General features: G+C 35.6%; 1 long non-coding RNA gene across 1 annotated transcript in view; it reads right to left on the bottom strand.

Moving 5' to 3' along the window:
• The window catches only part of LOC135204216 (uncharacterized), a 485,141-nt gene extending 480,710 nt beyond the window's left edge, over positions 1-4,431 (bottom strand). Inside the window, exon 1 of the long non-coding RNA XR_010312136.1 lies at positions 4,396-4,431. This is a non-coding gene — a long non-coding RNA (uncharacterized LOC135204216). The remainder of the gene's footprint in view (positions 1-4,395) is intronic.
• Positions 4,432-13,013: the final 8,582 nt, after the last annotated feature.

The raw sequence follows: 13,013 nt of genomic DNA, 5'->3' as shown, positions 1-13,013 counted from the left end.
TAAAGAATAGCTTTGCATATCACACGATTAAAAGATACAACAGGGTTATGTACCAGATGTAGGTATCTTCTATTAGTAAACAGGAATTTTCTCCCTTCTCAAAATAACATAGTATGCTTAATATGACGAGAATTTTAGAGAGAAAAGAAAAATTGGACGTTCATACAGGAACATACAGGCCACATTAAAAAAATCCTTAAGAGTACAGATGCAAACGAAAGCCAGAAATTATGCAACATTAACGAAAGAAACGGGCACGAGGAGAGAGAGAGAGAGAGAGAGAGAGAGAGAGAGAGAGAGAGAGAGATCCATCGGGTGACGGAGGACTATGTGCAAACCCCTTATGTTCCCGTTTTCTACCATATGGATGTGCGCGAGCGAGTTCGAGGGGAAACGCTAGCAAATGAGCGGCGGGCAGGGAGCTGGAGGATATATTTATGTGGTCGTTTAAGGGTGGATTTCTTCGTGTTTGCGAGCCACACACGACGTATGAAATGTTGCGGGGGCAGTGCCGGAGTGCTGGCCTGCGCATTCCAAACCTCCGCTGGGTTACGTGGCTACGCTCTTTTTATCAACGCCATATCGTAAATTCGTCGAACAAAGACACTCGGGCTACGTGCTAATATTTACTTGTCACACCGGGTCGCTCTGGAGTTGCTGTCAAGCTATTCTGGCCCTTAAAATGACCAATGATTAAGGCGAGCTTCCAGCCCACGGCGTCAGGGTTAAGTGCTGTTGCCATTTACATCGGTCTCCAGTATATTTGGATGATTTGGTTAATAAAAATGACAGTCTATCCAAAACGGCAGACAAATATGGCTCCTACCGCAAGTTGGCCTAAGGATGAAGATTTTTCGGCGGCAGTTCGTGATAAGCCTTAATGGTTATGTTTCGTGTTGGAGGATGGCACATTAGGGAAGATAATAAATTACAGCAATTAAAAGTTATAGCTAGGAGTGGGCCCCGGTTGTATATTGTGGTCGAGATAGTGAACACAGCCCTTCGGTCGAGGTTGTGACGCCTGCTCCTCACGATCTCATACTTGAGTGTCCCCTGCACCTTCGTCAGTGACCTCCTCCCCATCCTCCTCCTCCTCCTCATCATCATCCACTCCTCTCTCCCCCTCCCCTCTCTCCCCCAGCGCCTCAAAGCTTGATTCACAATTACTTCAACCTTTATCGACTTCCGAGAAATCTTGGGGACGCCGCCGTATCTCGTACAATCACCTGTTTCATTTGCTAAACTACAAAGTTCTATTTACTTTTCGCTGTTGACTATTTTTGAACTTTACAAATCAGTACAAAATGTACCGTTTTTCAGCTATCCGTTAAAGAATTCTAAATGTTTCAAATTGGGTATTTACAATAAAAAAAATCCATTCATTTAGTATCACTTACATTATAAAATACAGTAAAACGTGACCGTGACATTGCGCCTCAACATAGAAAGAAAGAAAGAAAGAAAATCGTATATGTAAATAATTTGTTAATCATACGTCTGACCTAAAGTCATTTAACTCGGAAAACTATTCCATTCACAAAATCGCCACTCTAGCCTTTCAACCTTGTACGAATCCTCGAAGCGTAAAAGGACGTTTGCAACCACTGGCGCGTAAACACATGACTAGTATCCCATTCTTTTTAATGAATATAAAAAGAAACTGTATATGGACCAGATACAACATAACTAAGAAGAATTCCGTGCGTATAGACGTATTCTATAACGAAATAGGCATATTAATAAAAGCCAGCATTATAGGAAACATTTCATCTGTAATGATGCCGCTGATAAAATATTTATTAACAAATCACATAATAAAGTGATATACACTAATGAGTTCATGAATGGGAGAAATATTCTGCATTTTGCACGAGCTATAAGACACACAATATTGCGCAAGGAACTATATAATATATGTATATATGAATGGCTCTAGAATTATGTACTAGAGCATACAATTCTTAAACCACATAGATATAAAAAGAGCTTTCCCCATTATTTCTATAATAACTGTCCAATCCTCCTGACAGTATCGGGAAATACCGCGTTTCCCACAGCAGAGTAAGAGAAAAAAAATAATATAAATATGGATGGCGACTCGCGGCCGCTCTTCATATTACAGGTGCAGTTCATGGTAGGTGATTGGCTGGCCGAGACACCTGCGAGATGAGTTATGATCGCAACTCATATTACCTCCGCTCCTATTGGACGGCGGCCAACCAATGGGATAGGACTCATACTTTGATGCGTATCATTGAAGATGGATGAATCGTCTTACCGACCAGACCTGACTTTTTTTTTTTTTTTTTTTTTTTTTTTTTTTTTTATAGCGCCTTCTTCATAAGCTTCCATTAAAAGCAAGGAGGAAAAAAAAAAAGACATGAATGAAAAAACACTTACTTTTGGGCCCTGAATTTAAATGAACTGAGCGATGAAAAGCCAAATATATGATGAAAAAATGCGCATCGTAATTATAGGAGTAACGCCCTCTCAAGGGGGGATTCAAAGCTTTCACCTGGAAGAAAGAATCCTTCTGAAAAGGAGGCAGTGACGGAAGGGTCAAAGAAAGAAAGAAAGCCCCTATCCTTCATAAGCGAAACTGCTACACATCAAGACGCTCTGTCGCCTGATAAGAAATGAAAGTGTCGTCAGTTTTAAGCAAATTCTCCTGATGCGAAGGAATGGCACCAGAAAATCAATATTCCAGCAATTTTTGGTCTCCACTCTCTAATTAAAGAAAAGTATCCTAAGACTGCAAAAAATTACACCTCCGGCGTATCAATCCCCACCCCCACCCAACGGTTCCCCAACCCAACGGGTACCCCAGGCTCTCTCCCTCAACACCACATTCGTCCCTCCTTTAGTCACCCTCCTAACACCTTTTTTTCTCCCAGTCTTCCCCTTTTCTTGGCGTTTTTATTTTCTGTACCTTTGTAAAAACTTTTCTAATACCCCTACTCGTAAAGGAATGATTAATAATGTTCGCTCACTAAGCCTGATTATTCAAAGCTTTTTCGAGTACTGAATAAAGAAAAATTTTTGTAGACCCGCAATAAAAATACTATGTCATAAAGTCTAAGCTTTTTAAACTCATTTATTATGCTGGGCTTTTTGTATTTTTGTAATATTTCTTTCGCTCCTTTACCAGTGTTCATATCTTTCGTACCAGAATGCAAGCATTGCCCATCGCACTTGATATCGAAGACCAACAGAATAACTGGCAACAAAAAGACGTGAAAATCATAGTGCAGAATGCTCAGGTAAAAGTCAGTGAGTAATGAGGTCTGGGACCCAAGGTAAAGTTTGTGAATACTTAATTTTCAGTATATTAAAAAAAAATTTGTTTTCATAAAATTGACGTGCCTCCTGCCATGCCTTGAATAATACAATTGAAATATTCTTTCACTTTACCAGGAAACATCGTGGTCTGTGTTGTGAGTCCAACCAAATAAATATACCCATAAAATAAACTTTCAGGACTTCCTAAAACGAATAGCTATTTTACAAAATTTTATGTTGAATCTCAGCACAGTTCACAGCACAATAATAGACATAAAACTAACAAATAAAGTGAACTCAAGTCTAATCTGATATCATTTTGCACAGAAGTTCAGTTGTAGAAAGGATCTTAAAGTCTGTTATCTATTACTTAACAACAAAACAAATTTGCATATATATGACGTGCACTATGCATTAGATTTTTTATTTTAATCGCAAAGGAATAAGTCAGAAAAGACTTTTTCCTTGCAATGTCCAGCCTTAAACTGTCGGTTAACTGGTGCAAAACTGAGATTGCTACTTGATCAACAAATGGTTTTCAGACCATTTACGTCTCCATGGGGTCCTCGGTCACTCTTGGATTTACTGGCATATGCCAAAATATATGTTAATAATATTATCAAGATTCATTCTTATTTAACTGTAGACTACAGTACTAAATTTCTAATTGAGATTGAGAACGCAGCTCCCAGATATTTAAAATTGCTAAAACACAACATGAGAACAGAAATTCAAAAATAACGCATTCATGTCAACAGTATTGTAATTCTAACTGATGATAAATACTTACAATTAAATTATTACTATGTTTCCGTAAACATAAAACAAAATGACAGAGACTAATCCAGTGTAAAAAATAATTGTAAATCACTTGTATTCGACGCATCACTTTACGCGTTTTTCTTAATTATAAAAAATTCAACTTCTGACCTCAAAAATTCAATCGACCTCTTGATTCACTGGCCAAGGGATGTCCCCATCGACACCAGTAGTCGATATCAACCACTTTGAAGAACCACAATCAATACAGATTGCGAATACCTTCCTATATCTCTATTAAACTGATAACTAATAATTTCTATTCTAATAATGCAATACACTGACAATCAAGCTCACCTTATTCCCAGGGAGAGACAGACAAACCTGAAATGAAAAATAAAATAACAATTAAAGAGCAGCAAACGAACTTTCACGTCAATATTAATATTCATAATAGCTCTTTACCTCTCGGGAGTTAAACATGTCACTTTGGCTATTGGTGAAAGCAATCTGTAGATTTTAAATGAAAACTTTGACTTATTTATTTATATGTAACCCTGTTGGTCAATATTTTTAAACTGTAAATACATTTCTCACTGTGTGTGTGTGTGTGTGTGAATATCGCCTAGTTCCGCAGCAACAACGATTTCAGTTGCCTAAGTTACCAAAAGCAGAATAAATAACATCAACAATTTTCAATTGTAAATAAAGTTTTGCGCTATATATATATATATATATATATATATATATATATATATATATATATATATATATATATATAGATATATATATATATATATATATATATATATATATATATATATATATATATATATATATAATATATATTATATATATATTAATTGCTCCCGTCACTTCTAAACCTTGCAGAGTTTCTTTTACATTAAAGTTAAGAATTCAAGAATCCATCTTTATCAAAATGAAGTAACCAAAAGGACCAGATAGAGATACATACTTATTATCTAAGCATACTTTTAATATTTTAATGTATGCTTAGCCTAACAGTCTTTGTATTATAAGTGTTCCTCATACTTTATGGATATTCTTGTAAATAGTATTTTTCAAATGTTTTTAGAGATCTTCATGTATATAGTGTATATATATATATATATATATATGTATATATATATATATATATATTACATTTTAATGTATTTTATGCAAATGTCTTAACTGTAAGTTTCAGTCTTTATGGCTTGTTGGTCTTTTTCAGTTTAAGTACCTATCCCTCCTATGATCCTGTGTCAGATATCATCAGATACCGATATGCTGATGTAAATAAAACAAAGTATATTACCAATATTTATTTGACAAAGGTTACAATAACTACCCCATTGAAATTGTCTTACATTCCCTTTTCGTTTTGTTTATAAGAGCATATATATATAATGCTCTTATAAACAAAACGAAAAGGGAACGTAAGACAATTTCAATGGGGTAGTTATTGTAACCTTTGTCAAATAAATATGGTAATATACTTTGTTTTATTTACATCAGCATATCGGTATCTGATGATATCTGGCACAGGATCATAGGAGGGATAGGTACTTAAACTGAAAAAGACCAACAAGCCATAAAGACTGAAAACTTACAGTTAAGACATATGCATAAATACATTAAAATGTAATATATATATATATATATATATATATATATATATATATATATATATATATATATGTATATATATATATACATGAAAGATTCTAAAAACATTTGAAAAATACTATTTACAAGAATATCCATAAAGTATGAGGAACTACTTATAATACAAAGAATGTTAGGCTAAGCATACATTAAAATATTAAAGTATGCTTAGATAATAAGTACTGTGTCTCTATCTGGTCTTGGTTACTTCATTTTGATAAAGATGGATTCTTGAATTCTTAACTTTAATGTAAAAGAAACTCTGCATGGTTTTAGAAGTGATGGGAGCAATTAAAATCGGCTACAACAGGAGATCTCTATAGGCAAATTTCTTCCACATGTTATATAAATGTGATCAATAAAACGTTTTATATCTGATTTGGTAGTGTGAATCATCTGGTATCAAGAGAACGTGTATGTCTTTTATGACACCGGAAAAGTCGTCACAGAGTAAACATCTTTTCTTTTATTTAGGAATGTTACAGTAAATAACATTTTTGAGACGCGGGCGTAAAATTCACTATAAGAAACCATAAAAAACATACTGTGAAAATAAAACGATTATCTAAATTCCAACATTTTCAATCCGCTACGGGTTCCCTTCTGCGTTTCCTTGGATCTTTGCCTCGCTTTCTCTAAGTATAGAACCGAAAATGGATATGTTTATTCAAATGCCAAAACAGGCCAAAACAGCCTCCAGAACGTTCAAGCCCCGAAACGTTTCTCCGTCCCAAGTTTGATATCCTCTGCTGATCTGTCTCCGCAGGAAACATGAACCCTTCCCCTCCGACCTCTCAACTTCTCATCTCTTCGTTCCCTCTTAACTCTTCTTCCTCCTCCAATTCCTCCTCCTCCCTTCTTCTTCTCCTCGACCTCACCCTTCCCCAGTCCCCCCTACCCCACCCAACGCGTTCATAATATCAGGACCTTAATTACAAAATCTTTGATTACTCCGGGCTAATTTTTGGGCCCCTTGATGTAACTTTTCGGGGCTCTAATGTCGAATTCTAATGCGCCTCTCGCCACCTTCAGAGGCTCATTAAGGCACCCGAAATTTCCCCTAATTAAAGTTCAGACATCAAAAACCAATTAGATATGCAAAAAGGTGTCAAGTGATGAGGTCGGATATAAAGAATATTCTTATAAAGCTCTTCATTAACATTTTTATTAAGGCTTCTCAGGACCGCTTCTTCCTCGCCCATTCCTCCTCCTCCTCCTCCTCCTCTACTCGCTTTCCCAAAGTGGAATTCTTCTGCTCATCCTCCTACCTCTTTTCTCCATTCTCCTCCTCCTCCTCCTTCTCCCGCCTCCTAGCAGACAAATTTTTTTAATGAGTGTCTCTTGCGCCTACCATTCCATCGAACCTTCCTCTCCGACGGTTTTCCCCCGAGAAGGTTGGAAAGGATACATGACGACAGACGATTATTGGAATTCCAGAAAGACTCAGAAACATGACACCTGATGATTAGATCTATGCATCCATGCACACAGAACACGTGTTATACTACAGCCATGAAATATATAAAATGCACAAATCAAGCGTAACCCCTCACATGGGGTAGAGTGTCGAGAGAAAATTAAAACAACGCTCATTGCTCTGTTTGTCCTTTACGGGTGGACGCGTGGATGACTGTGTTCTTGAATATGCGTTTTTTTAACAGAAACCGTAATCTGCGGTCTTTATTTCTTCGTCGGTTTGTATACCTATCTGCTTAGAAGTCTAGATTCTTCGTTCGAAAAGTTGAAAGATGACATACACCATGCAAAGGCAATGGAAATTTTTTAGATTCGTCGGTAACATTTCCCGTAGTTTTAAGAAGAATTCATAAAGGACAGCTAAAGTTCTCCTTGGACCTCACAGAGTGTAGGTATCTATTTATCTGTTGTATCTGTAGAAGAAAGGTTTTATAAATATTAATAAATTCTTTTGCGGACGTTCATTCAATACTTCACAAACCAGTATTCATGAGCAAATCTTTCTTGTTGACAACAAAGTTATGTATATCTTACTTTAACCATACCACTCAGCTGGCCGGAAGGATTAGATTTTTATTGACATAGTCAGGAACCAATTGGTTAATTAGCAACGGGACTACAGCTTATTGTGGGATCCGAACCAGATTATATTGAAAAATGAATTTCTAATCACCGGAAACAAATTCCCTTGGTTCCGCACTGGCAGTAGCGGGGAGCGAACTCAGGCTACCAGATTTATAAGCGAGTACGCGAAACACTCGTCCACTAAGGAACTAGTTGATAACAAAGAAACTAAAGTTTCGTTTCATTTCTTGTTACAGATATGAGTTACATCACTGTAATAATCCCATTTATTATCATTATCATCACGATTCTGTCATTACTGTCGACGCTTAACATTATTAATTTTATTATTACTACCGATAACATATAATTATCAGCTCTTGCCACACTTAATTTCTTAAGGATCGCATAAAACCTTGGAAATGGTTGAATTTAGCATAAATGTCTTAAATATTATACATATTACCACCGTTGGCACTTCTATGAATCGGGCATCAAGCATTTTCTTAAGCATTTTGAACAAAAGTTTGTCTGGAAAGCAGTTATTTTTAAGATATTGCGAAAGAAAATTAATTTCTTCATTAAAAGTAAACCAATTAGAGGTATGGGTGGGAGAGTTGAGATAGTATTAAGTTTAAAATCATAAAAGCAAGAACTATAAAAGTTGATACCTAACCCAGTAAAAGTCTTTTTTCTAAAAACACCCGTGTAGAAGCCTTCCTCGTTCCTGGACACCAGAACATCCAGAGAGGGAAGCTTGTTATTTTCTTCTTCATCGAGTGTAAATCTGATATTAGGGTGTAGGGCATTGACAAATTCCGCATTAAACTTGTTTCGGAATAAGGCGAAAGTGTCATCAACGTATCTACGATAAAACTGAGGCAAAATTAAAAATGTTTGCTAGCTTCCCTTTTCTTCATAACAACCTCTTCAGAAAAAAGTTCCTGGCAATTATTCAAAAGGAATTCCCGGCACTGAACCTAAAAATCGTCCCAAAAAATCCATTAACTATCGGATCCCTGTTTAAGACGAAAGACCGCCTTAGTCCTCTTCTAAAATCTAATATTGTATATAAATATACGTGCCCGAGATGTGATCACGGGACTTATGTGGGTTGTACGAAGAGGTTACTAAAAGTGAGAATAGATTCTAACAGGGGCTTAAGTTTTAGAACGGGCAGCAGATTAACAAACCCCGAACAGTCAAATATCAGAAATCACTCTAAATTATGTAAAACATATATTAATGATAAGGATTTTATTATTATAGGCCAAACGCAAAACGAAAACGACCTAACCAACCTTGGAATCCATTATGATAAAAAAGATGGTTCCGTCCTTAAATGCGCAATCCTCTCTGTTCAGTTGTTTATCGCCTAGAGTGCTTGTTTATTTTTATTTTTTCTAAAAATTCTCTCAGTCACTGCCCGTCCTTTACGAGGATAAGGTATAGAATAGCCTTACTGTTTTATTGTGTTATTTATTATTTTTAATTTTTTTACACCCATATCGTAATTTTGTATACTTTTTTTTTCTGTAATTTTTAAATAATTTTAATGTAACTGTACTGTAGTTTAGCGCTCAGTATGTTTTTCTGTTTTAAGAGATTCGTAAATTTTTTAAACTGTTCTACATTCTGATGTTGATGTTCATTGAATTTTTAAATATTGCGTAATTTTTATGAATTATGCAGTGCGTAGTTTTAATGTTCGTGTGTTTATCTTTAATTATAGCCTTGAGAATGCGACTATGAGTCGTGAAACGTCGGCGAAATAAATGTACCTGAGTACAATGCCTTTCCCTATGGTTCCCCTGATGATATAGATATATATATATATATATATATATTTATATCATAATTTATATATAGATATGAATGAGGTGAAAACTCATTGATTAACGGCTTCCATTTATTCAATCGAAAGTGTAAAAATAGAACTACATACACACATATATATTTACAAATCTAACATAAGAACTTATGCGATCATACAGGGCCCCAAGTCTTGACAAAACAGCAGGGGTGATCGTATGACCAAGCCTTTCTATGTATAAAAACAAAAATCGTTTCGAACAGACCTTAATGAAGTTTAATGTATAAGAACCTGGGCTACAACGAGGACCGAGAGAACCACGGAGGCGAGTGAGTATATATTTGGCACACGCATAACAGCACTCAACACGCACGCGCGCACACATATATATGCAGAGTTCTTTTCGCATTTTCGTCAGGCTTCATCTCTGCTAATTCGCATTCCTAATGACTAGCTTTCCCGAGTCCCTTTTCATTTAATATTTATGAGACGGATTTTTCGTTCTGAGGGCGGTACGGTAAGAATGTCTAGTAAATATATTTAAGCATAATTACATTCTAATGTCAATAACACAGCCCGTAAAAATCCTCTTGCGCTTCCTCTTTCAAAACGGCTGTTTGCTCTGCATATATATTAACGAAAACAACGAAAAAAAACCTAAAAGAGGGACCAGAACGCAGGTACGTTTTTAAAGGGTTTAGGGGATAATGATAACAATGTATTCTCGATAAAACGACTGTTACGCAATTTGACATGAATCATTTATTAGAGAGAGAGAGAGAGAGAGAGAGAGAGTAGGCAACTGTCATCTAAAATATACCTCTGAAAAAAAATCAGAATCGTAATCTCAAAGTAATATGAATAAAAGTTCACACTTTAAAAAAAAAAAAAAAAAACTGCATGGTAACTCCATTCCTTGAAACACAGCAGAGTGTTTGTCTTGAGATGAAAAAAACGGATGTTGAATAAATAAGATTTCACAATTGAAAATGTAGTGGAGGAGGAGGAAAATTTGATAAATGAGAGTTTTCGGACTAAGAATATTCAACCTGGTACGCTACAGTATTCATTATGATGTCCTTTTTCATTTTTATACACTGTTCTTGAAGTAATATTGAGTGTAACTTACCTACCAGAACATAAATAAATGGAATGGTTAACGAAAACCCTTATAGTATCTGTAACAAGTCTTCAGTGCTGGTATTAGAAGAGATTGATGAGCAAGGGCTTTGGTCCTGTTTTTCTCTGGGACTACCCTCCATTCGGTAATACACCTTAACAGTATATATGTGTGCATATATATTTATATTTATATATTAATAATATATATATATATGTAATGTATGTATATTATAGTATAATTATATATATATATATAAAATATATATATATAGATATATATAATATATAATAATTATATATAATATATATATACATATATATATAATATATAATATATATATATATATATACATATATACATATATGAATACTTATGAATAACTTGATCACGAAATGTATTAGACGTGATGCTATGTTGTATAAATAAAGGTAATGCCACGGATGAAAATTAAAAACGAGAACTGCCTGAGATCTTTCGGTCTTAACGACCCTTTACTGAAGGCAAGACTGATCAGAACTATGAGAAACACAGTACAGGTAAGCATATACAAACGGACATTACAGGATTGACAAAAGGTCCGTTTATACATGTTTACCTGTACTGTGTTTCTCATTGTTCTGATCAGTCTTGCCTTTAGTAAAGACTCGTTAAGACCGAAAGATCTCAGGCAGTTCTCGTTACCTTCTGTTCACTCTTTACCACATACCTTTGTAATCGTAATAGCCACAAGAGGGCATTGCGGGTATTACAAATACACACACACTCACATATAAATGAGGGAAAGAATCACGAATAAACTGCAGCTTATTCATAATATTCTATGGCGTACATTTACATCTCAAAATAACTATCGCCAAACTAATCACTGTAAAAAAAAAGCAGCGTACCTGCTGGAGAACATCAAATATAGAAACCGAAAAAGCTCACAAGTATTTCTGTGGAAGAGGATGGCAAACAGCAAGGATTGAAACTGTGACAAAACGGTCTTTTTTTTTGGGTAGAAAACGAAATAAGAGAAAATTTGTCACATAGTGAAAAAACTTAATTTCGATTTGATATCATAAAAAATTTATTCTACATGTTGATTACATAAATCTATGGAATAAGCTCATCAAAAGCTATTCAGTCTACATTCATTAACTATGGATTCCAGAGGGGCTGCCGTTGCGCCCATAAGGAGCCGTTAGACACTCCTTAGTATTTGTCTCGGGCAAATATACATTTATTCATGGTTGGATAGACTTCCACTTATGTATGCACGTTTCTCTTTCAGATTATATACTTCCTCGCTGACGATTTACGCTTTTATTCGTCTTTGTCTCTCAGCCATTTTCTACTAATTTTTTCCTTGTGACTATGATCAAACGTGACGATGCGGGGGCTGTGGGGGGGGGGGGGGGGTTATGCTTTTGGGGCTGTCTATGCTGGTAAAAAAAAAAAAAAAAAAAAAAAAAAAAAAAAAAAAAAAAAAAAAGACTGTACATGGCTATCTCTCTCTCTCTTTCTATTCGTGCAAGAGAGAGAGAGTAACAAAATTCTTATAAAAAAAAGTAGATACTGTAATTTTGTGAATATAAAAGGCAAAACCAAGCTTGATCATTTGAGTATTTTCGCCATAGAGAGAGAGAGAGAGAGAGAGAGAGAGAGAGAGAGAGAGAGAGAGAGAGAGAGAGAGAATTGCTAATTATCATTGTTTCATTCATTTTAGGAATCCCTCTCCTTCAAGATAAAACCAATACTTCATGTCCTCAAGTGGAATGTCGCCCCAAATCTAGTTTTCACGAAAAACCAATCGACTAACACGTGCCTGTGCGTGTGCGTGTTAGAGAGAGAGAGAGAGAGAGAGAGAGAGAGAGAGAGAATGTGCTTCAGTAGGTGAGCATGATTGCCTAAACACGTTTGTGAATGAATAAGCACGTAAATGTATCCCAAGAGAATACTATAAAGGTTGCAAGTCGAGACCATCTGTTAATATAGCCGAGCTGCTCTGCAATAAAAGTGGAAGTTTTGAACCCCCATGACCAATTATTCTTTTCCTCCGCTAGTATCTCTTCAACATTTTGGAACGCATCACTTACCTTCCGACCCGCCATAACTATGCCCACATTCCTACCTGTCACATTATGCACCTCGGCTTTCACATTCTATCTTGTTAGCTTGCATTCTACCCTTCACACATCAGGTTAAATTCTGTCTTTAACAAATGCCATTTGGAACCATTTTTATGTGTGAAGCTCCAATGTCGGTTTTCTCTCTCCCAATTCTTTCAGCCGCATTTTCTTCACGTATGTATTACAAACACATATGCACACACATATGTTTATATACACC

Source organism: Macrobrachium nipponense, chromosome 24, assembly GCF_015104395.2.
Source record: "Macrobrachium nipponense isolate FS-2020 chromosome 24, ASM1510439v2, whole genome shotgun sequence".
Taxonomy (NCBI): domain Eukaryota; kingdom Metazoa; phylum Arthropoda; class Malacostraca; order Decapoda; family Palaemonidae; genus Macrobrachium; species Macrobrachium nipponense.
Note: the sequence above shows the minus strand (reverse complement) of the source record. Positions and strands in the feature narration are given on the sequence as shown.